A 27258-nucleotide genomic window follows, 5' to 3' on the forward strand; every position below is an offset into this window, starting at 1 on the left:
TGTACAATGAGTGATACATTAGTCAGTGTCTGTTTAAAAATTGCAGTTAGTTGACTTATGTAACTCTGCCATGATCCAAACCTGTTAACTTTATCTTCTCTTCTCTATGGCAGGTGACTCTATGGCAGATCCAATAGAACCACTTTTATCCCATAGTGCTGTGCTTCAGGGTGATAATGTTAACCTGACCTGCAGCTACAAACAGTTCAGTGATACTGTGCGGAATCTCCACTGGTACCGACAGTATCCACAATCCAGACCAGAATTCCTCCTTTACATCTATCCAAGTGGTATTAAAAGTTAACCTCTCCCACAACGTCTGTCTGCTGATGTTGATCAGAATCTTAAACGTGTGGACCTGCTGATCTCCTCTGCTGCAGTATCAGACTCTGCTCTGTACTACTGTGCCCTGGTGCCCACAGTGACAGGAAACCCAGATACACTGTACAAAAATCTCCAACTACACAGATACACTGTACGAGAACCTCTTAGTACAGAGATATAGCTTAAAGAGCTATAATTCATGGTATGATGTATGAAAAACCTCTGTCTCTAAAATTAAGAATTTACAAGTGTAAGCTTTACAAGTGTTTGAGTCCAAGTCCCCAGTGAACAAGCCAAGGCCAACAGTGACAAGGAAAAACTCCCTAAGAGTATGAGGAAGAAACCTTGAGAGGAACCGAGTCTTTTACTTATTATTAAGTAAAAAGAAAACAATGTTTAAATAGAAGTTCCTGACAAATCAAAAAGTCTTGACCCAATAAACACATTTATGTAGTACATTTATGCATTTAAAACCTACAAACGGGTCAGTCACGACCAAAACACTAGAGGAAGGTTAAACACACAAATGACAAGTGTTACACATTACGGCAATGAGGCTACGCGCAGGTGATATGAATAGCACATACAAACACACACTAAAATACACACACGGAAATGTAAATATATACGAATGTAAACATGCAGACACAGACACGCCCAGGGGGAGGAGTCAGGGGTGCTACCATGACAGCATCTCTGTATAGCTCCACAGTATATGTGCAGTGTATTTGCATAGTGTGAATTTCTGATCATAATCCTCATTAGCAAATGTAAGAAAAAGAAAACATAACATCTGACAACACATTCTCCATTATATTAGTGATCACTTTTTGTTCAGTGAGATGCAGTTGCAAATGTTTATGAGAGATGCATAACAGAATATTATTATTTCTATATATTATGAAATTATGATGAGAGAAAGAGTTATGATGGGAGAACCTGTAAGAGTTGATCAGTGTGAGGTAGTGTAAGGTTGAAGCAGTGTGAGATGGTATAAGGGTTTAGCAGTATGAGGTGGTCTAAGGATAGAGCAGTGTAAGGGTGGAGCTCTGCATCTCAGTATAAAACTACATGAATCCCATTCAGCTTTGGCTTTCACTCACTTCACATCTCCATCATCATGCTGCTCTTTACACTTTCTCTCCTACTCACACTTTTAGGTGAGTTTATCTTCATGATAATTAACTTTTTTTTTCTTCCATTAAGCATAAATCTTATAAAATATTAACACGAATGTATGTTTCTATGAATGAATGTGTCTGCTGAATGTGTCATTTTCAATCCTTACCAGGTGAAGTCTCAACACAGAACATTGAACCAGTTGACCCAGTAAAGCATGTGTCAGAGGGGGAAACTGTTACTCTCTCCTGCAGTTACAGTGATAGTAATGCTTATAATGTGCAGTGGTATCGCTAGTTTCCCACATCTAGACCAGTTTCTTCTTCCTGTATTTGAAAATCCACTGAACAGTGACCCTAATCTTCCTAGAATGTCTGCAGAAGTTATAAAGGAAAAAGACCAAAGATGTATCAATCTGCTGATCTCCTCTGCTGCAGTATCAGACTCTGCTCTGTACTACTGTTCCCTGCAGCCCACAGTAACTGGAAACCCAGATACGCTGTATAAAAATCACCTACTACAGAGATAAGATTAAATAGGAATAATATATTCATAAGATAGATCATAAGGCATTTATGATTATTAATGTGACAAATAATTTATATGATATAATTAGATATGCAGAATCTATTACAACAGAATATTGAAAATAGTCAGCTGATCGCATCACAGCAAAATGCAAAAGGTTGACCATTATTCCACTATTATCAAATTGTAATGACAATAATCTGCCACAGGAGGGCAGACTTTAAGATTTGCATTGGTAAATATGAAATCAAATATATTTATCCTTTCGCTCTGTTGGGGTCGCCCCCTCACAGTAGTGCTCCCAGTCAAAACTGACAGATCTGTTTTAACACAAACATTTTTCACCACCAAATTAATTGGTTTTAGGCATTTACATTTACGGCATTTAGCAGACGCTCTTATCCAGAGCGACTTACAAAGTGCTTTGCTTCTGATCACAGAATACATCCTAGGAAATAGTACAGATAGGCCAGAATTCAAGACACCATTGAGTCAGACTACTACTAAACTACAGGAATCAGTATCATTACCTAGTGTTTTGCAAGTTAGACATTTGCCAAGAAGCACAAATAACCATAAACAGACATACAATTTAAGAACAGCGGCAAGTGGTATCAGCTGAATTAGTGCTCTGGTAAGAACTCAACAAACAGGTGAGTCTTCAGTCTACGCTTGAAGATAGCAATAGACTATGCAGTCCTAGCAGCTAATGGAAGATCATTCCACCATCTTGGAGCCAGGACGGAGAATAGTCTGGAGCTTTGTCTTCCATGAGACTTTAAGCATGGAGTTTCAAGTCGAGCCAAGCTTGAGGTTCTAAGTGTTCGCTGTACAGATCGGCTTTTTACCATGGACATCATGTAGGGAGGGGCAAGACCATTTTTGGCTTTGTAAGCAAGCATCAAGGTTTTATATCTGATGCGTGCCACTACTGGAAGCCAGTGAAGAGAGCGTAGCAGAGGAGTCACATGTGAGAACTTGGGTAGATTGAAGACCAGTCGTGCTGCAGCATTCTGAATTAGTTGTAGAGGTCTGATGACCCGTAGAGGAAGACCTGCAAGTAGGGATTTGCAGTAGAGATCACTAGAGACTGCACAAGTACTTGAGTAGATTCCTGTGAAATGAAGGGTCATATTCTCCATATGTTGCAGAGGAGAAATCTGCAGGATCTGGTCAGCTTTGAAACATGTGTTGAGAAGGACAACTCATTGTCCAACGTTACACCCAGGCTTCGAGCAGTTTCTGATGGTGTTAACAAGATGTTCTCAAAGGAAACTGTGGTCGTTGTGTGGGTTTGGGGTTAATGGAATGTACAAAAGCTCAGTTTTGCTAGGGTTGAGCCTCAAGTGGTGAGTAGTCATCCATGAAGCAATATCTGCCGAGCATGCCGAGATACGCCTAGAGACCTGGGTGTCAGAATGAGGGAAGGAAAGAATTAGCTGGGTATCATCAGCATAGCAATAATAGAAACCATGAGACAAAATAATGTCACCAAGGGAATGAGTATATAAAGAGAAGAGGGCCTAGGACTGAGCATTGGGGGACTCCAGTGGAAAGTTTACATGGATTGGATGTAGATCCTCTCCATGTTACCTGATAGGAACGGTCTTCTAGATATGACTGGAACCATTTCCAAGCAGAGCCAGTCACACCTAGGCTAGAAAGAACAGAGAGGAGGATGTCGTGGTTGACAGTGTCAAAGGCTGCAGAAAGATCTAGAAGAATTAAAACTGATGATAGCTTGTTAGCCTTGGCAGCATGGAGCTTCTCGGTCACTGCTTTGAGGGCAGTTTCTGTTGAGTGTGCCCGTTTGAAGCCAGACTGATTAGGATCATGGAGTTGGTTCTGGGTGAGGAAGAGAGATAATTGGTCATAGACTGCTCGCTCCAGAATTTGAGATAGAAAAGAAAAGTGATACCGGTTTGTAGTTGTTCATGTCAGAGGTGTCAAGTGTTGCTTTTTTCAGGATTGGTACCACCCTTGCCATCTTGAACACGGTAGGCACATGACCCGAAACTAAGGAGTTGTTGATGATTGCCGAGATGAACATTCTTTAGCTGTGAACAATGTCTCAAAGTAGTGTTTAACATGAATGTATAGAATAAGACTGTAACAGGCTGAGCAGGTATGATGCAGATGCAGATTTTAAGGAGTTTTAATAAAATAACTAACATGTAAACGATAGAACTCAACACAAAGAACAGAGGTGACATGAAAGGCTAAACATCAATGACAGAAGGAGCATTAATTACAAAACAGCATCAACAAAAACCAGTACTTACGACTTGCAATAACCAGAGATACTCACAAGTCATTTTTTGCAAGTCTCAAGTCTTTGTTCTCAAGTCCAAGTCAAGTCCCAAATATTTGAGTGACACTGTAGTCGCAAATCACTGTATAGTTGTAATGGTCTGTTATGACACTTCTGATGTATAATAGCTTAAACTGGTAAATGAAGAAATGCAATTTTTAAAAGTGCGCGCACGCACACAAATGTATTCCAGATAAATTTTGTATCCGTATTTTTCTCTAAAAAGTATTTTTTGCAAAACTGACATTTTTCTGGATACAATATTCCCTTCTTTCAGTAGAACATCTGCTATATTTTGTTCTAAAAGATAAAGGAGGGCTGTGAAATAAAAAAAAAAAATCACATTTTAAACTATATACATGAAATGTCTGCATATAAAGAAAATAGCAACCAAATTAGTGATTATAAAATAAAAATTAAAAACAGAATTCAAATTTTACAATAATAATGATTCTGACATAAAAAGCCCTGCAGCAACAACTATTTGTCTCCTAATGAACTGGATCAAACACAATCTATTTGAACTTCAAGGTGTCTTTCAGTGTCCAATACAAGGAAAATGTTTATGCAACTAACGCATTACATTTTTAAAAGATCAGGATTGACAGGATACTTGCACTTAGCCTGGCTCAGTGCGGGCGCATTATGAGGCCTCCATGACTGAACACCCTCTCTACTGGTGCACTGGTGGCAAGTCAATACCAATATTGCAATATTGCTAATAACCTTTCAGGCAGTGACTAACCTTTCCGGGTGGGTTTTCAGGTGGCAAATAAAATTAGATGTGGTGGAACCAGTGTCCTGTATTTTTATGCCACACACGCTGCAGTTTGCTGCTCTTCTATTTGCTACTTGTACTTGTTTTGTACCCAAAACTTATTATGAATGGTGGAACAGAAGTGAGCGTCCTCACCAGCGCTGCGATGATCGTGATGTTTTGCGGCGCGCGCAGTGCCAGGTTCGCGTGAGGTGTGCGGAGTTGCGCGCAACGGTCACTTGCGAAATATTTGACACGTCGCGGAAAATGTTACGTCAGCGGGAAGTAAAAAGCATTCAGACAGGCGAAGAAAAGGTTGTCAAATGAAACACAAAAGAACATTACAAATAAAAGATTGTTCACGAGTCTCAAATCACGAGTCCAAGTCGAGTTGCAAGTATTTTGAATGCAAGTCTAAGTCGAGTCTGAAGTCACTGTATATGCGACTTAAGTGCGACTCGAGTCCAAGTCCCAAACTCGAGTCCCCATCTCTGACAATAACCGACAACACTAGAGACCAAACACAGGACTTAAATACACTAACTAAACAAGGAACCCAACAAGACACACCTGAAAGCAATAACGAGGGGCGGAGAACAAGGCAGGGGTGTGAAGACAGAGACTAGGGATTTCAACTAGGGATTTCAAAATAAAAGACTCAAACACACAGAGAACAAAACAAAAGACATGACTGACAGGGGGGAAGCAGGACCACATGACACAGATAAAATAACAGCAGTGAAAATATAAATAGGCACTGAAAATGTATTACAAAATGAATGTCATGTAAAAAAACAAGTTGAAAACCAAACTCAGCATGAAGTGTGTGTGTATGTGTGTGTGCTTGTGAATTCAAGGACACATTTCCTTGTTAGGGGAGAGTAGCCAGGGCTGGGGTTGATGCAGCAGCTGGGGCTGGGGCTGGGACATTGGCTGGGGCTTACACACTCCTAACCAGACTGGTAGAGGCTGGTGTGCGAGGAATGAAACTGTTGTAAGGACATAGTTGCCTGGAATATAGGCCCGCCAGATTGGATCCCACAGATATTTTGTAGCCTCATTGTTTGAGCAATATAGGCTACTCCTGCTAAAATCATCAGACCTATGTAGGCTTAGAGGTCTACCAGGTCGATTTCTCTGCAGGTGTCCCTAAACCCACACTTCCCCTCCAGGTTTGTCATCTCCAGTATAATTACCTCAATGCACTCTGGGAAAAAGAGTTGGAAGGTGGACTCGTCATCCACACAAGATGGAGGAGTGCAAGGCAAAGGAGTGCAAGGCAAACATCAAGTTATATATATGGGGTCTGTATGAAGATGATACATTGATTAGTCTGGAAGGTGTGGTTCATGTGGGGGATAGGCACAAAAGCATGGGAAGGAGATGTGCACCCGCAAAAAGACATTGTTTAGTCTGAAATGTGTGTGAGTGAGTGTGTGTGTGTGTGTGTGTGTGTGTGTGTGTGTGTGTGTGAGTGAGTGAGTTGGGGTGGTGTGTATGGGGATGTTTTCTGTCTGATAAATGAATATAGTCTGGATACTCATTCATTTCCTATGGCGGTCACTTCTGACCGGGAACAATACAGGTGCTACAAGGTTGATTAACCCTGATGAGATCCGGGCGTGGTCTACATTCTTAAGGTCCAGCTGGGTGTGGTGGACCCATTGCATTTTTTGTTAAAATAATCAGCAGATTTAGCCCAATTGCAAGTAAAATAAACAATACATATGTTAAATTAGTTTGCTCTCATTTATTTATTAGTTACTTTTTTATTAAAATGTAACACAATAAGGAAATGAATCATAAATCATGCTGGCTGACAGGCTGGTCCTATGGCTAGCTGCTCACGGGCTGGTGCTAACGGAGCTGGCTGCTGCTCCTTTTCATTATCAGTATCAGACTCTGATATTTCAGAAATGTGATCCTGAAATTTCTTCTTCTGAATCACCATCAAAATCCTCTGTCTCTTCCAATATCAGCTGTAAGGCAGTCTGAACTGAGAATCGCTTTGCCATCTTTTATAGCATTTTTAGCATTTTTAGCATTTATAGCATCATGTCCCCATGATTGGATGAAACACACACATACATACACACACACACACACACACACACACACACACACACACACACACACACACACACACACACACACACACAGGTCCAGAGAGGAGGGAGGGATAATGAGGGCTGAGAGAAAAGATGCTTCTTTCAGATCTCACCCCTTTGTCTCTATAGAGATTCTTCGTCTGCTGTCTGACAATATGCAATCAACCCCTGATGTGACAACCATCAAAAGTGTTGATGGTTGCTCACCTTTGCATGCCAAACTCCTCTGTCCTTTGTTTGTATATCCTTTAAAGTCATACAGACGACTATCAACTACCCAACCCAATGTTGATTGCCCACTTTGACTAGCCCAGGGCCCAGTGGACCCTGGACCCTGTATGTAATACAAATGTGAAGGGGGGGGTACGGGGGGGTGGTCATTGAAAATATTTTCTGATTTTCTGGACCCTTGGACCATATAAGGTTAAAACACTCAAAAATAAATGAAAGATGTAATAATCATTTTCACATGTTTAGGTACATATTGTGGAGGATAGCATAAGGTCTTGAGGCAATCAGATGTAAAACACAATATTTTTGAGTGTGTTAAGATGTAAATCGGTCAGATTTGACCCAAACCACAATGGAAGGGTTGCTTGTAAATCTGCATTAAGCAGTGTGGGGTGGTGTAAGGGTGGAGCAGCAAGAGGTGATGTAAGGGTGGAGAAGTGTAGGGTGGTGTAATAGTGGAGCAGTGTGAGGTGGTGTAAGGGTGGAGCATAGTATCTCAGTATAAAACTATATGAATCCCATTCAGCTTTGGCTTTCACTCACTTCACATCTCCATCATGCTGCTATTTGTATTTTTTGTCCTAGTGACACTTTGAGGTGAGTTTAACTTAATCTTTTATTGCTAAATGAAAATCATTTTTCAAAAATGATGGAACAACTTGAAAGAATTCAACAAGTACTTTGCTGATATTTCTTTACAATTGTCTTCCTCAGGAAAGATCTCAGCACAGACAGTTGAGACACTTACATCAGAGAAGCACGTCTTAGAGGGGGAGGAAGTTATTACATCATGCAAATACAGTACAAATTATTATCTTTACTGGTATCGCCAGTATCCCAGTTCTGCACCAGATTTTATAGTTTCCATTTCTCCATTTCAACCTCCTGCAAATTCTCATCTTCCTCGTCTAACAGCTGTAACTGAAAACAGTAAAAAGCATTTACATCTGAAGATCTCCCCTGCTGCAGTATCAGACTCTGCTCTGTACTACTGTGCTCTGAGGCCCACAGTGACAGGAAACCCAGCTTTACAAAAACTCTTTGGGGAGATTAAAGGCTTGTGGTGTAATTAATCTGTTTTCTTATCTGAGAATTTTAAATAATTCACACATGCTGAATTTCTACAGCGTGCTCTTCCAAATGTAGTGTGGAAGTTACAGGACGTCTACATCTATACAAAATCTATTTACCCTGTTTCTCACTTCCACTGAGCTTTAATTTGGTAACAATTTATTTTGTATGACATTATTAGATATACACCATTCACATCAAGATAATAATGAAGATAGTTCACCATAATAAATGAGAGCTTTCTTATTGTAAAAATAATACCATCCATATTTCCTAGAAATGTGGCAACCAATAAATCTCAGTGATATTAAATAAAGCCCAATATATTTTTCTGGTATTTCTGAGTTTGTCCTGTAGAGTTCAGGACCTCAGGACCTGCCTCTTTAAGTGAACTTTATAGTCTGTATGTGTGACGGGCAGGGGTGAGCAACTAAAAGGAAGCTGTCACGCCAAGTCTCAGGGAAAAAGATGGTTTAATAGAAAGTGTGCAAACCAAAACCCGTGCAAAAGATCCAAATTAAGGATATAATGACCAGCGGTCAACTGGTACAAAGACAAGACATATATAGGCAAACAAACAACCCTCAGGTGAGACGGATCACGGGCTCCGCCCACCTGAGGGACGCACATGACGTCACCAAACAACAACAACAGCCGCTGTGGATGGAGGCGGCCGGTAGGGGGCCGCCTCACCGTGACAGACCCCCCCACCAAGCCGCACTCCCCTCCACTGGGTGTGTGGCACACAGCGGCTGCACACAAAACACGAAGGGGCAGGAAGGCAGGGACAGGCAGGAACACACCTCCTGCAGTCCGGGAGCTGGAACATAAAACACACAACATTAAACAGCTCACCTCCCTGGGCGGGACCCTGGACCGACTGGGCCGTTAATAACACAAAACCACGCCCCGGTCGGTCACAGGGCCCTCACGTCCTACCCGGCCTTCAGCCGGTGAGCCCCACAGGTGGGCTCCTTTCTCGTCCCTCGTGTATGTGTGTGCGTGCAGGCTACCTCTCCAAGGCTTGGCTACTTCACCTCCTGGACCTAACTCCTCCCAGAGCTGACCCCTGCCTTCTGCTAGGAGTCACCCCAGCCTCCTGGGGAGCCAACCCCTCCCGGGGCCCCTCATCGCAAGGTGGACTCCTCCACCCAACCCAGGAGCGCCAGAGACCGAGGCCCAGAGCACCCCCGACGCGGGCTGGGGAGCAGCCCCAAGGGCCTCCTGGTCACCCCGGGCAGGAGGGAGGATCTCCATCCCCAGCAGGAGCTTTTCAGACCGGAGCCCCATGGTCCCCAAAACATCCGGGGGCCCCAGCCCTCTAGGGAGGGGCTCTTTATGACCGGGCACCCCACAACACAAGGGGGCTCCTGCCAGGTGGAGACCCCCACAAGGTCCAGGAACACCGCCAAGGAGAAGCACCTGCACAGAGAACAGAACACACACACACACACACACACAAAAAACACAAACGCGCCCTACCCTATTCAGGGCCTCCCTCGGGAGCGACGCCCTCGGCACGGGACCACAGCCGGTCCCCCCCCAAACACACATTTAAGGGGAGGAGCATGCGTGGAATTACACGTAAACAGTTGACAACACGCTAGGACAAAACACACACGCAAAGACTAGACAAACAAAACGGTGTACAAACAACGAACGGAACCCATACGTGTGCGCTCGGTAGACAGTGACGCGCCGCTCAGGTTCGCAGTCGCTCCCCCACATTAAACACAAGACGACAGGGGAGCGAGGCGACGGTGATGAGCGGTACCCGCGTCACACATGAAACATTCAACACACACAAACGAGCGACGCACACTGACCAACGTTACCGTTCATACATACACATTAACACCACACAAGACGAAGAGCTTACCCAGGGAGACTGCCCTGGTCCTCGCTGTGCCACACACACACACACACACACACAACACGAGCACGGCAGAGCTCTTCCAACAAACAAACGACAAAGACAAAGAGTTTTTCCCAGGGCAGACAGCCCTGGTCCTCGCCGTGCCACAAACACAACACAAAAGCACGGCGGAACTCTTCACAAAACACCACGTAGACAAACACTTACCACGAGACATGACCACGAACGAAGGAGAAAGTAAAAGAGACTCGGCGGCTTCCGAAGGGTGGCTGGTCATTCTGTGACGGGCAGGGGTAAGCAACTAAAAGGAAGCGATCACGCCAAGTCTCAGGGAAAAATAATGGTTTAATAGAAAGCAGAGGTGGGACCAAGTCAGTGTTTTGCAAGTCTCAAGTAAGTCCAAGTCTTTATACCTCAAGTCTCGAGTCAAGTCTCAAGCAAAGACAGTCAACTCAAGTCAAGTCTCGAGTCAAGACAGGCAACAGTCAAGTCAAGTCCCAAGTCTGAAACTTGGAATTTCAAGTCCTTTCGAGTCTTTTTTTTTTTTTTTTTTACCAATGTTGCAGGTATATTTTAAATGTAAATAATAGACATGTGTTCTTTTTTAAATCTGTATTCTCCTCAAATCTTGATAAAACATGTGCAACTGAAAACACGAAGTATAAAAAAAAATTAAAATTACACCTCTTTATTGCACAGTTCATTTTGTTAAACTTAGCTGCAAAAATATTCATACTTTAAACTACAATTTTCCAGAAATAAATATTCTGTGAAAAAGTCATAAGTAGAACTCCATGTTCAAATAAAAAGTGCTGATATTTTCACAGTACAATACAAAGAACCATAACAGCATTTTCCCTCTCTTCTCTTATCTGGTTTCTTGGAGAACATGTGTGAGTGACACAAGACAAACAAATATAAGAACTGAACAATTAACCGGAATCTGCAACTTTAGACATTTCAGTAAACTATTCTGCATTGCATTTGCTGGCCAAAAGTCTGTATGTCATTTGTGCACGATGAATGATGTCCCCATAGCTGAAAACTCTCTCCACTTTTGTCAATATATTTTTTTCTCGACGTAGATGTCTTCAAATACACAATCCATGCTGAGATAGAACTGGATATGATGGTGACAGAGAGAGGCTCTCTTCCCCGAGTTCAGATACAGAACCCAGGGTTGCCAACTCTCACGCATTGAGCGTGAGACACGCGCATTTGACCGTCTTCACACACTCTCACGCCGGAAAAAAATCTAGTTTATTTACCTCTGATCCACATCTATGATTCAATGAGTTACTAGTTTGCTCTGGCACCAACCACCGGCGATCGATCGATCGCGATATAATACTTAATTTGTGTCCATTTTACACCCCGCCCGGTAAAAATTTACGTTCGCCAACCCCCCATTTGATTGGTTGTGCTGCAGCTCATACACACACACACGTACAGAGTGTGGAAAAGCAGAGGACTGGTCTGCGTCAGAAGGACGGAAATGAAATTAATGGGGCGCACTTTATAAATATTAATATGCGTTTTAAAATTTAGATTCGGGGTAAAAAAAATCAAGTCTTTGCAAGTAAACAGGTTCAAGTCCAATTCAAGTCCCAAGTTATTGGTGTAAAAGTCCAAGTCAAGTCTAAGTCTCTGAATATTTTTTCAAGTCAAGTCAAAAGTCTTAATATTAATGACTCGAGTCTGACTCGAGTACAAGTCATGTGACTCGAGTCCCCACCTCTGATAGAAAGTGTGCAAACCAAAACCCGTGCAAAAGATCCAAATTAAGGATATAATGACCAGCGGTCAACTGGTACAAAGACAAGACATATATAGGCAAACAAACAACCCTCAGGTGAGACGGCTCACGGGCTCCGCCCACCTGAGGGACGCACATGACGTCACCAAACAACAACAACAGCCGCTGTGGACGGAGGCGGCCGGTAGGGGGCCGCCTCACCGTGACAGTATGTGTCTATTATATCCCAACATCACACTGAAACTCTTACAAATAATATTCACTTTAAGATCCTGCTAATAACTTTGATTCTGTTACTAAAGTTGTTTCTACATGTTACTGAATTATATAGTGCACTTATTTTTCACACTTGGTTTCTGAATATTGGTTTCCTTTTAGGAAGAGATGCCTACATATTGAAATTTGTTGTGATTTTTGTTGTTACTTGAATTTGATTTATTGATGTACATGAGGACCTTACAATTGTTACGTAGGCTATGATAAATAAAACTGAAGAAATGAAGTTGGGTGCTCTGTCTTTGTCTCAAGTGTGAGTATTACGTCCAAGAATGATCATTTCACTAATATTGGCTAATGGCTTTGCTGAATATAGCATACGTTAATGTTAACTTGCTGGGTTGTGATGTGGGTTAGGGGGTGTGGCTAATCATATACATGGTGGAGAGGCAGAATGCAGCTCTGTATCTCAGTATAAAACTACATGAATCCCATTCAGCTTTTTCACTCACTTCACATCTTCATCATCATGCTGCTCTTTACACTTTCTCTCCTACTCACACTTTTAGGTGAGTTTATCTTTATATTTTCCTTCTTGTATTGTTTTGCTTTTTATAATGATTTTATAAGAATAGTCAAACTTTATTTTTAATGTTCATTTAAATTAGTGAACATTAATGCTGCACATTGCAACAAACAACAGCTGTTTTATGGAATTTTCTTTATCATTTTCCTTTTCCAGGAGAGACGTCAGCACAGACAATACAACCACTTACACCAGACAAGCACGTCTCAGAGGGGGAGGAAGTTATTATAATGTGTAATTACAGTACTACAACAAATGCTCTTCACTGGTATCGCCAATATCCCAGTTCAAGACCAGAGTTTATTGTTCTCATCTATCCACATGAAACAAGTAAAAATTCGAGTCTTCCTCGTCTATCTGCATCTATTGAAAAAAACAACAACCTTTTACATCTGAACATCTCCTCTGCTGCAGTATCAGACTCTGCTCTGTACTACTGTGCCATGGAGCCCACAGTGACAGGAAACCCAGATACACTGTACAAAAACCTCCAACTACACAGATGCACTGTACAAAAATGTGTTCTAAACAAAATGAGAGCTTTTGTTGAATGAACTAATGCAGATACTCAACTAAGATTTGGATTAGTCTATGAAATATTGTTGAAATATTGATGAAATGAAGATGAAGTTCTAGAAAAACTGGAATACAGCCTTGTGTCCTGTGTTTAGTGCTTATTTAATCTACTGTATAAAAATGTGTAAAGTTTATTAATTGTGTTGTATGGCATGTATTTACTAGAAACACTATCATCTGCTGCTGGTTTGTGGCAAATGCCAGATGAAACAATTTTTCATTCAATTTAGCACATTTGTGGTGAGAAGGAATAACAGTCATTTTGATTTTGATTTAAGAGTTCTCCGACTGTGAACACGCAAACATGTGGAGCATCCCTGTGTTTACATGATTTTTGAATGATCAGATCAGTGGTCAGTTAGCAGTGGTGGAAATAATTGTTGCTACTATTAATTCATTGGGAGCTGTGTGACTGATACACAGTCATGCAATAATCCCTCCAGAAGGGGGCAGTGTTCAACTAGAAACCCTGAAACTGCAGGTTATGTGACTCTGGGCTGTTCTAAAGGAAGATGAAGAAAAGGTGAATTTGTATCAGAAACTGAGTCTGCAGTTCAGTCATGGCATGTGTTAGTGGACACTGGCTTCTGTTTTTCATTTTAGGTAAGATGCACATGATTACTGGACATTAAAAGAACAGAAGATTGTATATAATAAATAAGAGTTTACACTTACTAAATCAAATTAATCCTAAAATGTTAATCAGCAGGTTATAGTTCTGGAGAGGGAATAGGACCAGTTTCCTCCACTATAATGTCCTATAAGGAAATCCTGTTACCCTCTCCTGTCAGTACAATGGATCTTATTCAACTGATTCTCTGCTGTGGTATCGTCAGTATTCCAGATCCAGACCACAGTTTCTTTTCCTGGTCAGTGAAGGTAAATTTGAACTAAAAGCTGATCCCCCAGTACCAGGAGTGTCTGCAGTAGTAAATTAAGATAAAAGTTGTGTGGATCTGCTGATCTCCTCTTCTGCAGTATACATCAACCCAAATAAATAAAAAAACATAAAAATTCAACATGCCATATTTTTCATTAACTTGTTCTCAACCATGTTCTGGTGGTTGTGAGATTACCAACATGAAAAAAATCTGCAAGTGAATGAGGAAATCTTAGTTCACCCTCGGGTCAAGGGACCAGACGAGAGGGGGAGAAAGACAAAGACGAGAATGAAGACATGTTCTCGACAGAAACTAAACATCCCCTCTAGATAATAAGATTGTGCTTATGCAGACATGTTGATATTAACGAATGTCTGTTCTGTATGTAAATGACCCAGTCATCAACACATATAAGGACAGGAAAAATGTGAAATAAATCAGTTTGGTGGCTGTTTGCTTGTTTTATTTTCACTGACACTCTCAGAGCGATTGCAACTTTCCTTACAGAGAGACCTCAGTTGTTGTTATGGAGAATTTCCACGACAGTGTACAAATCCAAGTTTTCATTAGAATAATCACCTGTAACTGTGAACTGAAAACTGTGGGTTTTTTTTTTTTTGACAAATGGAAGATAATAATTAGTTTACTGTTTTCTGCTGGTAATTTAGTAATTTAGTGCACCAGTAAATTGAAATGTATTGTTTGACAAATGACACTGTGTTGTGGGGAGGAGCTTCATAAAGTGTCAGAAAGCTAAAATGATAGTAGAGTGGAGAAAACTCTTAGAATATTCCACCATGTTCACGATTACTCTCCTGTGTCTGTGGCTTTCAGTGGGTGAGTTTAAACTGAATTTTGTTTATGTTATTTAATGAGTTGTTTGTTTGCATAATTTGTTTGCAAAAGGTGCAATTAGGACAAAATATGTGTCTGTTTTAATAGTTCAGAGTGAGACTGTAACTCTTGACATGATTCTGTTAACTTTATCTTCTCTTCTCTATGACAGGTGACTCTATGGCAGATCCAATAGAAACACTTTTCCCCCATAATGCTGTGCTTCAGGGTGATAATGTTACCCTGTCCTGCAGCTACAAACTGTTCAGTGGTACTGTTGAGAATCTCTACTGGTACAGACAGTATCCACAATCCAGACCAGAATTCCTCCTCTACATCCTTCCAACTGGAGCTAAAAGTGAACCTCTCCCACATCGTATGTCTGCTGATGTTGATCAGAATCTTAAACGTGTGGATCTGCTGATCACCTCTGCTGCAGTATCAGACTGTGCTCTGTACTACTGTGCCCTGCAGCCCACAGTGACAGGAAACCCAGATACACTTTACAAAAACCTCCCACCATGATGGAAAGCTTAAAGAGGTATGATTATATGTTCATACATTTAAGCTTTGTAGTTGTGTGTTATTTAAATATTCTAAATAATAAGATTAAAGCATATTGCTGATTTCCTGATTTTGAATGGGTATTTTTACACCTTAGCAACGAATAATCAGTTATTTTGTGGTACTCTGTTCCCTGATTTCATTTGCTTTTCTTTGAAGAAGAAAATGTGTAGCTCTTTCATTTATATAATTATCTAATAAACATTTTGATGCATTTACACAAAACATTTTCTCCCCTTTGCCCAATAATGACAGATATCTACCACTAGAGGGCAGACTTTCTGTAGATTTGCAACTGGATGGTTAGAAAGAGAAGCAGAGTTGAAGAGTTTATACCTGCAGAGGAAATTCCAGCTGTGTTTCAGTCACATGACACTGCAGTCCAGCATTTGTGTGTTCCGCTGCAGCTCAAATGCACGTGTACTGCAGCTGATTTGAATATGCGAATGCACTGTTACGCCTTGGGCTTACATGTGGGTGTAAGTATCTTGAGTCCCTCTGATTGCAGCATGTGAGTGGCTACACCTGGCATTGTCATTCAAAACACAGCAAAGAAAACACAAAATAAAGGGGAGATGAAAAAATACCCAAACACACATCCAAAACCCTCACACGTAACACTAGTTCATAACAGCACACTAATGTAATGTGAGTAACTGTTAGTACTGATGTTGGACATGCCCAGTTTTTGTAAATCACACTGTCATTGGGGTGGACTAACATTTGAGCAGCAACATCTTAAACCCACTACTGATTCAGTTTGATCACATTCACAATGGAGACACACTTCCTCCTGATTTACATTATGATATCAGGTACTGGCTACCAATTGTTTTTGAACAAACTGTTTGAGAACCACAGGTTCTAAATTCAATTAATTCAATTAATTATGTTCATTCTTACAGGTGTGTTTTGTGCTGATCAGATTGGACCAGATCAGGAAACTGAGGTTTTTCACAATGAGGAGGAATATGTTACACTGAGATGCTCATATGATTCAAGTAGTCAATATGTTTATCTTTACTGGTACAGACAGTATCCTAACAGAGCACCACAGTATTTACTGTTTAAAGCTGCACGATCAGCTGGTAGTGGTGGAAACACACCAGATCCACGTTTTTCATCAGCTGCCTCTCACACATCCACTGAGCTCACTATTAGTGGACTCACTCTGTCAGACACAGCTCTCTACTATTGTGCTCTTCACACCCAGTGGTACAAAGTCTCTGAGAGGCTTTACAAAAACTGATAAATGTAATATTTACTTTGAACCTGAGGAGCATCTTAACCACTGATACTGCTGATACTGAATGTACTGTAGAACACCTGGAAAAAGGGTTCTGGTGGTTGGGGGTTAAGATCAAAACGTCTTTGAACTTTAAAAATTTGTATCAAGGAAGTCAGTGACAGCAGAAGACACGTCTGGATCACATAATAAATGCACAATAAACACATAATAAACTGCACTGTCTTCGTGTACCCCCACAACACCTCACAGTGATACCACCATGCATCTTCCTTCTAGTATCATATATCAGCCTTAATGTTAATCATGGAAATGTGTCCAGTTGAAGTACCCTAGCACTGTTTACATTCTTCCAGCTTAATAACTGTCAGGGTGGAGCAGTGTGAGGTGGTGTAATGGTGGAGCAGTGTGAGGTGGTGTAAGGGTGGAGCAGTGTGAGGTGGTGTAAGAGTGGAGCAGTGTGAGGTGGTGTAGAGGTGGAGCTCTGCATCTCAGGTTAAAACTACATGAATCCCATTCAGCTTTCACTCACTTCACATCTCCATCATGTTCCTATTTGTATTTTTTGTCCTAGTGACACTTTCAGGTGAGTTTAACTTAGCCTAATCTTTTATTGCTAAAAGCGGCGCGATCAGTCAATCGCCAGTGGTTGGCGCCAGAGAGAACTAGTAACTCATTGAATCATAGACATGGATCAGAAGTAAATAACCTAGATTTTTTTTTCGGCGTGAGAAATCGGATGTGTGGCATGTGGACAGTCCAATGCGTGTGTGTCACGCTCAATGCGTGAGAGTTGGCAACCCTGAGAATGTTTACTGATTACTTGTAATCAGTTGTGATTACAACCGATTACTTGTAATGTTTAATAAATAAAGGATTACACAAGCATTTCCCTACCTTGCAATGTAAAATTAATGTCAGCTATATCAATCCACTGACTAAAAGTGTATCATAATGAAAAATACATCTTAATGACATCATTAGAACAACCCTGTTTTGTGACTAAAATTTATTTAGGAACACAATATGCTATGGGGGAATATTTCATGTAATTTTTCATTAAAAAATACATTACTTCTGTTAAGAAGTTGTGGATTTAGGCCCTCGTTGCCCACTAGATGTCACTGTGGCGTGTGACGATATGAACGTTTCGCAAGATTGAATCATTTTCCGAATCAATTGGTTCATTTGATTTGATCTCCCAAAAGCCCCACTTTTGCCCTCACTAGTACAAACACAACGAGAGACTAACAAAATAACTTAACCTAGAACAAGGATGCAGGGTTAGCGGAGGGAAACAAAGAATAACCAAAACATACCAGCATAGGGGAGAGGGACCTGAACAAAATACCTGATAGCAAAGTAGCAACACCAAGCAAGAAACACAAACAGAGAACAATAACTGACATGGAGGTGAAATACAGCAGGGATTAAATACATAGAGACTAACTGGACACAGGTGGGATCACTGATGACAGGGGCGTGACAGACAGAAGGGGAACCATAGTAACAGAAAACAAGGCGGGACTAACAGGCATGGAAAAACACTGGCACATAGAACAGGACAACAGGGAGTGACAACTTGCAGAGGGGGGCGGAGCCCTACGTGACAGCGTGTGTCTATTATGCTCCCAGCCTCACTGAAACTTTTACAAATAATATTCACTTTAAGATCCTGCTAATAACTTTGATTCTGTTACTCCCAGTGTTTCTACATAATAGTGAATAATGTAGTGTACTTATTTTTCCCACTTGAAATTTGTTGTGATTTTTATTGTTACTTGAAGTTGGTTTATTGAAGTACATGAGGACCTTACAATTGTTACGTAGGCTATGATAAATAAAGCTGAAGAACTGAAGTTGGGTGCTCTGTCTTTGTCCCAAGTGTGTGTATTACATCCAAGAATGATAATTTCACTAATATTGGCCAATAGCTTTATTGAATATAGCATACGTTAATGTTAACTTGCTGTTTGTGATGTGGGTGAGGGGGTGTGGCTAATCATCTACAAGGTGGAGAGACAGAATGCAGCTCTGTATCTCAGTATAAAACTACATGAATCCCATTCAGCTTTGGCTTTCACTCACTTCACATCTCCATCATCATGCTGCTCTTTACACTTTCTCTCCTGCTCACACTGTTAGGTGTGTTTATCTTTATATTTTCCTTCTTGTATTGTTTTGCTTTTTATAATGATTTGATAATTAAATATATAAGAAAAGAATAGTCAAACTTTATTTTTAATGTTTATTTAAATTAATGAACATTAATGCTGCACATTGCAACAAACAACAGCTGTTTTATGGAATTTTATCATTTTTCTTTTCCAGGAGAGACGTCAGCACAGACAATACAAACACTTACAAGAGACAAGCACGTCTCAGAGGGGGAGGAAGTTATTTTAATGTGTAATTACAGTAACACCAACAAAGCTCTTCACTGGTATCGTCAGTATCCCAGTTCAAGACCACAGTTTGTTGTTCTCATCTATCCACACGAAAAAAGTAAAAAATCGAGTCTTCCTCGTCTATCTGCATCTATTGAAAAAAACAACAACCTTTTACATCTGAAGATCTCCTCTGCTGCAGTATCAGACTCTGCTCTGTACTACTGTGCCATGGAGCCCACAGTGACAGGAAACCCAGATACACTGTACAAAAACCTCCTACTACACAGATACGCTGTACAAAAACCTCCCACTACAAACAAATGGTTATATAGGTTTGATATTTTCAGAAGACAGAAGTCTGTCTAGTGTAAAATTGAGGTCTGGTCACCTGAGTAAAAGAATTGTTATCACTCTTGATAAATAGTTGTAACGGGATCATCTTGTGTTCAACAATGCCGAATTATTCTGGTGAGGAAATGTGTGTCACTACATGAATCCCATTCATCTTTGGTTTCCACTCACCTCTCTTCCAGTGGCTGCATGCATCAGATATTGCAACAGTCTCCTAGCTGGATGTTCTGGTAAATCGATAAACAAACTCCAGCTGGTTCAGAACGCAGCAGCACGAGTTTTAACAAAAACTAAAAAGTTTGATCACATTAGTCCCGTACTATCGTCATTACACTGGCTGCCAATTAGATTCCGTATTGACTGTAAAATACTTTTATTAACATATAAAACACTGCATGGCTTAGCTCCAGACTATCTTAGTGAACTTATTGAACAATATAACCCAGCGCGTTCACTTCGCTCGCAGGACGCAGGGTTATTAACTTTTCCTAGGATCAAAAAGATCACAGCAGGTGGAAGAGCCTTTTCTTTTAAAGCTCCACAATTGTGGAATAATCTTCCTGCCTCTATTCGGGACTCAATGTTTAAAACTCGATTAAAGACTCATCTGTTTAGTTTGGCCTTTGATTAATCTGCTACATATTTACTACATCTCGTATCTTTTCTCCGAGGTTCACCTGGAGAGTAACATTGCAGTCGTAGCCTACAATACCAGCATCGCTGCTCCGACACGGAATGAAAGCCTGGCGTTCATCAACAGACATTTACAGTGACAATATCAAAACCCAGAACTTTCATTTTTACCTTTACTTAGTCTGATTGTGTGATTTGTGTGTGACTTGTGTATTTGTCTGTATTTTGTGTAATTTGTGTGTTAACGGGCCGCCCAATGGAGGATGGGTTCCCTTTTGAGTCTTGGTTCTCCCGAGGTTTCTTCCTATTCCCCACTGTGACGATGGGGTCGTGGCGAAGGAGGAGACACTGAATCCTCCTTTAGACTGACGTCACCTTTATTTTAAATAGAAATTGCGCAATAGCGCACACGGAACACGTATATATATATACACACTGAGACGTGTAGACTTTAGACAATGACGAGCACAGGACACTGCGCGAGCGCACATTAAATAGACAGACCACATTAGCCCCATGTGATTACGAGACGATTCACAGGTGAGACACATTATTCACACAACATAGCCTTCACCACAGAGTTCCGCAGACGCAGACAAAGCACGTGGACAACGTTTACACACGCCCAAAAGGGAGGGGCCGGGGTCCTCAACGTGACAGACGCCCCCTCCAAGGGCACTACCCGTCCCGGGGTGCCAATAGGACCGAGTGCCCCGAACCCACGACGATGGGCGGATCTGACGCGCTCAGTCCTGCGTCTGGGAGGTGACCGCCCTCGGGGAAGCGTCCGCTACGGACCGCCTAGAACACCCTCCCTGGGAACACAGGGGAAAAGACATTAGACAACGGCACGGTTACAAAAACACAAACAGGCACGCTTACACACATAGACACAAACGGGAAGAGGGGGTTAGGTACACATACGGGTAGATTTACGAACACAGGCACACACACACATGAAACAGGCGCCAGGCTGCGCGCCAGAAGGAGAGCGATGAGGGGAGTGAGATCGGGAGCCACTGGTGCTGCAGGCGCTGCGGTGGGCGGTGCTCCTCCTGCCCTTGCTGCAAACCCTCCACCGGGCGCAGCGCGGTTGGCCGACGCGGCAGGTGCAGCGCGGTTGGCCGACGCGGCAGGTGCAGCGCGTTGGTCCCAACCCTCGGTGGGCCGTACGGGAAACCCTCCTCGCCCGTGGATCTCCCTCCGGACCTGGCAGTGGGAGTGGCCTCCTCCACTTCCATCTCCTCGTCACTGCCACGGCTCCAGCTCATGGGCTGTCCCGAGCTGCCACCCCGGGAACAGTCCATGTCGCTGGCTGGGGAGAGCTCGGGGGACGAACCCGCCTCTGGACTCCTCCTCCTCTTCACCGTCCCGGCGGACAGTTCCGAGGGGGAAGGGCTCTCCTCCTCCTCCGTGTAGGAGCCCTCGGACGGAGGGTACTCCCCATTCTCCTCCTCCTCCCCACCGTCTTCCTCGGGGCATGCGGAGCACTCAGACGGGGAGGGGTACTCCTCCTCATCACACTCTTGCTCCTCGCCCTCCTCCTCGCCCTCCTCGATGGGGGGAGAGGGAACTACGGGCGGAGGGAGGTAGTCCTCCTCCTCTGACTCCTCCTCCTCCTCTTCACTGTAGTCGACGGTGGAGACATCGTCTAGCGACGGAGGGTAGGCTTCCTCCCCCTCCCCACCGTAGTCGACGGTGGAGGCTTCGCCTAGAGACGGAGGGTAGCCCTCCTCCTCCTCCCTCCCACCGTAGTCCACAGTGGAGGTGGAGTCCTCAGACGGAGGATAGTCCTCTTCCTCCTCCCCCTCGCTTGGCGAATCTTCCTCCCCAAACTCGCTCTCTGGAGTACTCTCCGTCGAGCCAAGCACGAACGCCCCCATCCTCAGAGGCGAGGGTTCGCGGGAAGGAGAGGGGTGTCGCTCTCGCCATATCCGCCGTGCCTGCTCGAGGAAGTTGTCCGCTATCTCGGGGACGGAGGATTCCCGAGCCATGCGCAGCATATAGGCGCATAGCGGGTCCTGCTCCATGAGCTCGGGGTTGGCGGTGGCTTGGCAGCGCCGGCCAGGAGAAGAGGCGCGATGGCGCCGCTTGCTGGCTCGATTGCCCCTCTTCGGTCGGGTGGCGTAGCCCGGCATGGTGTCTCACACGGCTCGTCGTTATGTGACGATGGGGTCGTGGCGAAGGATGAGACACTGAATCCTCCTTTAGACTGACGTCACCTTTATTTTAAATAGAAATTGCGCAATAGCGCACACGGAACACGTATATATACACACTGAGACGTGTAGACTTTAGACAATGACGAGCACAGGACACTGCGCGAGCGCACATTAAATAGACAGACCACATTAGCCCCATGTGATTACGAGACGATTCACAGGTGAGACACATTATTCACACAACATAGCCTTCACCACAGAGTTCCGCAGACGCAGACAAAGCACGTGGACAACGTTTACACACGCCCAAAAGGGAGGGGCCGGGGTCCTCAACGTGACACCCACCATCATAGGGAGTTTTTCCTCGCCACTGTCGCCTTTGGCTTGCTCATTAGGGTTCTGGACCCATAGTATTGTTAACCTTTTAAATCCTGTAAAGTGCTTTGTAACAACATGTGTTGTGAAAAGCGCTACACAAATAAACTTTGATTGATTGATTGATATAAAACACTGATACTTGCCTACAAAGCCCAAAATGGACATGCCTCTCTCTACATGATGTCCATGGTCTAAGTCCGATCCGTACCACGAGCATTCTGAATCTCAAGTATGGCTCGACTCGAAACACCATGCTTTAAGTCTCAAGGAAGACAAAACTATTTTCTGTCCTGGCTCCATTAGCTGCTCGGACTGCAGAGTCTCTTGCCATCCTCAAACATTGACTGAAGACTCATCGGTTTGTTGAGTACTTAAATGACCACTAACACCACAGATAGCACTTGTTGTCTTTGTTCTTTATATTGTATTGTTATTTTTGTCTGTGATTATTTGTGCTTCAGTTTTTGATTCCTGTTTAAGTTTGAGTATATGTTTATTTGCAGTACTACGTAACGGCATTGATTCCTGTATAGTTTAGTCTAGAGGTCTGCACTCCCGCGGTAATCCCGCAGGTCCCGCGGGACCCGTCAGAATATCTTGCAGCGCGGGACAGAATTTAATTGTTACTTGCGGGAGCAGGAGTTTAATTAGTCCAGGCGATGCGGGAGCGGGACCGCATATACATGTAGAAAAATCCCGCAAATTAATAAATAGTCTAGAAAATTATAATAATAACAACGCAATGATTTCCATGCATAAGGAACAGGACGAAAACAACTAATCATTCAGTAAGCAATAACCTAATTCAAAATATTGGCTAAGCAACTGATCACGTGAACATGAAGTGTGCGTCATTTTGTCATTTTGATACCGAAATGGCAGAAACTGTAGACGGTCAACCAGTTTCAGCTGTGGAAAATTCAATTAAAACAGGCAAATACACCACAATGAATCCAACTACAGGAAAGTCTGATGTATGGAGACATATTCCATTGTAATTAATGGAGATGGAAATCGTCTACCATTTGCTTGTTGTGATAGATGTCAGAAAGTGTTGGTGTACGTCACCTGACGGCACGTGTTTGTACTGTGGTAAGAAATGGGACAGCGCGATCCATCGCTATATTGCTGTTTTAATAAATACATAAGAAAATTTCAAGTACTAAATGTAATTAATTCAATTCATATTAGGATTGCGGGCGGGAGCGACAGAAATGTGTATGTGGCGGGCGGGTGCGAGATTAAAACAAGCGATTTTCTGGACGGTGCGGGCGGGAGTGGGACTAAAACATGCAGGTGCGGGCAGGAGCGGGATTAAAACAAAAAATTTTTTGGCGGGAGCGGGACTAAAACAAGCGGGAGCGGGATTAAAAAAGCAGTCCCGCGCAGACCTCTAGTTTAGTCAGTGGCGGCCTCTGACAAATATCTCAGGGGGGGCAATTGTTGTGATGACATCCAAGGTGACCATTTCAATGGGTAAATAAAATACAGTGACTTAACCAATGAAAATATAATCATAAATATATATTTCTCTTTACATTATAGACCAAACGCTGAACATACAATGATCAAGGTTAAACACCAAAGGCAGATCCGATAACAAACATGGGGAACAGAACATACAACTCTCGCAACAGTGAATACCAAAATTGACTTACAAGGAAAGACTGGGCACACGGGAATATAAACCAAACACATCAAGGAGTTAAACATAAACATCTGATCAGGACCAATAATGGGTGGCGGGATCAAGGGGCGTGACAGGAGAATGCTACGGAGATTCTTCTAAAAAACATAACTAAGGGAAACATGAAGATCTCACATAGGTTGGAGCGGAGTAGACGTTACAATACCACTTGCCGTTGTTCATTAAATTGTATGTCTGTCTATGGTTATTTGTGGTTCTTGGCAAATGTCTAACTCGCAAAACACTAGGTAATGACATTGACTCCTGTAGTTTAGTAGTAGTCTGACTCAATGGTATCTTGAATTCTGGCCTATCCATACTATTTCCTCGGATGAATTCTGTGATCGGATGCAAAGCACTTTGTAAGTCGCTCTGTATAAGAGCGTCTGCTAAATGCCATAAATGTAAATGTAAATTCTGAAGGTGAAATGCAGGTGCAGACAAATTCATCAGCCGACGTTTGATCTACATATCAAGCCTTTCATGTTTTTGGTGAGGATTATTTAAGGATTGTGTTTACTTGAAGTGATGTTGGACACGCCCAGTATTTGGAAATCACACCGACTGTGATAAAAAACGCTGGTGCAATGACAATGATCAACATCTGAGCAACATCTTAAACACACTGATGATTCAGTCTGATCACATTCACAATGGAGACACACTTCCTCCTGATTTACATTATGCTATCAGGTACGGGATGTGAATTTGGTTGAACATTTTGCTTGAGAACCACAGATTCTAAATTCAACTTTATTATGTTTATTTTTCAACTTTATTAACTTTATTATGTTACAGGTATGTTTTGTGTTGATCAAATTGGACCAGATCAGGATACTGAGGTTTTTCACAATGAGGAGGAATCTGTTACACTCAAATGTTCATATGATTCAAGTAGTCAATATGTTTATCTTTACTGGTACAGACAGTATCCTAACAGAGCACCACAGTATTTACTGTATAAAGCTGCTCGATCAAGTACAAGTCCCGGGCACACACCAGATCCACATTTTTCATCAGCTACCTCTCACACATCCACTCAGCTCACTATTAGTGGACTCACTCTGTCAGACACAGCTCTCTACTATTGTGCTCTTCGCACCCAGTGGTACAAAGTCTCTGAGAGGCTTTACAAAAACTGATAAATGTAATATTTACTTTGAAGCTGAGGAGCATCTAAACCACATTGTTGATACTGAATGTAGTAACACCTGGAGAAACTGGTTGTGCTGGTTGTGGGTTAAACAAGATTAAAAGATCTTTGAACAGAAGTGTTTTGCATGACAAATGTTTATTACTTCAAAAATTCAGAGAAGTCACTGTGTCACATCTCGTTCCCTCCTGTCAGTCAAGTCTTTGTTTTGTTCTCCATGTGTTCATGTTTTGGTTTTCCCCTGGTTTTCCCCTGGCACGCCCCCTCGTCAGTGTTTCCAGATGTGTGTTGTTTGGTTCCTTGTTTAGTTTGTGCATCTAAGTCCTGTATTTGGTGCTTTGCTTGATCGATTATTGTAAGCACTGTTTGGAAGTTCTGCATCTGATTTATAGAGCTTTAGTTACACACTGGCAGCAGTAGACATCAGGAGAAGCACAACACAGAAATAAGTAAACATAGTAAAGTAACATTGTTTATTTTTGATAGTTAAACATTCATTTACTACTCACTCACACTGCTTATTACAAATACCCACCCTACACCAACACTCACTGGCCACTAGTCTGGGTTTAACCCTTGTACCAGAAGGTCTTTGAGAGCTTAAATAGGCTTTGAGGCTCAAAGGTAAACCCATCATGCTCTGGTTGATACTGGACACCACAGCAAGAAGAAAATAAGCAGAAAACCACAACTGCAAAATAAAATGCAGTTTCAAGTAACATTTTCATTATTGTGTCATAAAAGATTATGGCAGTATTGTAAAACCACAGAACATATCAAAAGAGTATTGAATACATGTGAAAGAGAGCATGCCATTAGAAATAATCCAGATTCCTGAATAGATATGAATTATTCTGGGATTATCTAGATTCATGATGTCACAGTAGGTCGGTCCCAGAGCACAGGGGACATGTCCACTCAGTCATAGACACACCTTCACACTAAGCCACTCCCCGTGTTCTCATAGTCACTCCCTCTCATCACACCTGTCACTCATTTCATTTCAGTTACAGCTCACATCATTTAAGCCCACAGGTCCAAACTGCCAGTACTGTGCATGGTTCCTATTTCTCTCAAACCTGCCTGTGCGAATGCTCTACACCGCTGCTTTCTACAGATTTTGAGTATTGCTATTTGTTTTCACTGACACTGCGCACTTTGCTTATATTTTATTGTGTGCTAGATGTGCCTCTCCCACCCTTATCTTCGTCACCCACCCTCATCTTCATCTCACTGTCTCCTCCCGCCACACAGGGATTATGAGTGTCTGAGTCCAGTCTGGTGTAAGAACAGAAAACAGATTGGTCACAGAAGAAGGTGTATGTGTGTAGAGGAGAGGATCTTCAACATGTCACAAAAATACTGCAAAACCTGGCAGAATGCAACACAGAATGTTACCATGCATGTAAACACGTTTCCTGTCATAGTACATTTACTGCAAGCTCTTGTAAACAGGTGTGTTTTGAGTCTAGATTTAAAAAGAGTGTCTCATAGTCCCAAACTGAGGTGGGAGAGGTGTG

At 42.4% G+C, this 27258-nt stretch overlaps 1 pseudogene; it reads right to left on the reverse strand.

Moving 5' to 3' along the window:
• Window positions 1-2336: 2336 nt before the first annotated feature.
• LOC143474586 (uncharacterized) overlaps window positions 2337-27258 on the reverse strand; it is an 84723-nt pseudogene continuing 59801 nt past the window's right edge.

Source organism: Brachyhypopomus gauderio, chromosome 14 (assembly GCF_052324685.1).
Source record: "Brachyhypopomus gauderio isolate BG-103 chromosome 14, BGAUD_0.2, whole genome shotgun sequence".
Lineage (NCBI taxonomy): Eukaryota > Metazoa > Chordata > Actinopteri > Gymnotiformes > Hypopomidae > Brachyhypopomus > Brachyhypopomus gauderio.